The sequence below is a fragment of the Echinops telfairi genome, unplaced genomic scaffold (genome assembly GCF_000313985.2).
Source record: "Echinops telfairi isolate 266 unplaced genomic scaffold, ASM31398v2 ScPeMD7_7412;HRSCAF=8450, whole genome shotgun sequence".
Lineage (NCBI taxonomy): Eukaryota > Metazoa > Chordata > Mammalia > Afrosoricida > Tenrecidae > Echinops > Echinops telfairi.
The window spans coordinates 251,823-253,562 of record NW_022111312.1 but is presented as its reverse complement, the minus strand read 5'-3'; positions in this window follow the sequence as shown (position 1 = coordinate 253,562).

Here is a 1,740-nt window from a genome sequence, read left to right as displayed (position 1 = left end):
TATAATACTTATATATCTCAACCGTACAATTGTGCATTACTGAACCTGTGATGTTTTGTGGGGTTCCCTCTTACCCTTAACCCTACAGTAGAACTGCCCTTGTGAGTTTCCAAGACTAGAACTCTTGGGGGAATAGAAATCTCAGTCTTTGGCAACAAGCCACTTGTGGTTTGGAACTGCTGACTTTGGCTTAGAAGCACTACAGCACCAGGGCTCCTTTGCTGGTCATGTGCTTAGGGACTAATGATTTATAAAAAGTGACAAGTCCTGGGGAGCCTGTGGTCATGATTTTGACAGAGGAAAATCATTAACTTGAGGCCAGGACCCCCAAGTGGACACATTTTTCATCCGGGGAGGTGCTGATCACAACCCTCAGTCACCCCCCTGCAGCTTCCTCCCCATGTCAGCAGACTAGAAGGGCTGTCTCCTCAATCCTGCTGTGGAGTGTGAGCAAGGCCAAGAGACAGAGGTAGGGTGCCCCTATATGTTCCTTTATGGGTTAGCTGGGGAGGGGGAGAGGGCTGCAAGTTGCATCTACTCAGCCTTTATCAGGGAAAGAAGGGGCTCCCAGAGAAACTCCTCAGATGTTCTTTGCCCATTCTGTGCAATTGAAACTAGGTGCGGAAATCTTGACCCTACTGCACCTCTGTACACACATCCCTGTGCAGCTGTCCAATGTTCAAGGATTAGATCCTGGGGCAGGGCTTTCATTGGTGTTTTATATCCATTTGTTTTCATCGTGATAAGCCCCTAGTATTTTCCTTGATAAGATTTTTTATAAACAAATTATTATATCAGTGGGTGCAGAAATCTCCTGATGGCTCATCCAGGGGTCCTCAAGATTTGGGATCTGAAGTTTTGGGATCTTGTGCTCCTGCAGTCTTAGGCTGCTTCCTGCAGCTCCTATGAGGTCATTTAGCAGTTTCCTAAGTGGCATGTTCTCCTTGGACCCAGGGTTGAGATGGGATTGAGAGGCCTGAGAGTCAAGACAACTGAGGCAAGGAGCACATCTGAGGCACAGAATCCAGCAATAATTTTCTTTATCTTCAGGTCCTTCTGTGTATTAATTGTGAAAGATGAGCCTTTTCTGCACACGTGAAATTTACACTGGTGAAAATCTACAGGGGAATAATCAATGCTGCTCTATAAGGTTGCCGAGTCCAACACAACTCAATGGTTGTGAGTTTTCATTTTGTGCAGTAATGTCACGACACATGTCCTCACGGTCAGCACTTCTTTTGTCTTTTTTGTTTTTTCTCTATGCCTCACTACATGGTCATACTTGAATGCTCTTGTCTGCTCTGCCAAGTTCAGGACCCCAGGCTCCCTAGTTCCTGCCACTTTTTAGAAATGATTAGTCCCTGAGCACATGAGAAACAAAGGAGCCCAGGTGATGTCGTGTTTACAAGCTGTGCTTCTAACCCCAAGGTCAGCAGTTCCAAACCACCGGTGAGTTTTATTGAGAAAGACTCAGCTTTTTATCCCCCAGAGAGTTACAGTCTTGGAGACTCACAAAGGCAGTTTCCCCATAGGGTTGCTATGAGTCAGCATCACCTCGATGGCGGTGAATTTGTGTGTTTCTTCTTTTGGATGAAGATGACAGAAGACATACTCCAGCCCATGTTTCTATGAAAGGCCTCCCAGAGCTGTTGGAGCTGATTCTCCTGAGAGCTGTGGTCTGCAGCCCTTGACCGTGTGCTCTCTACTGTCACATGTTTACGTGGATCTTTTTTTTTTTTT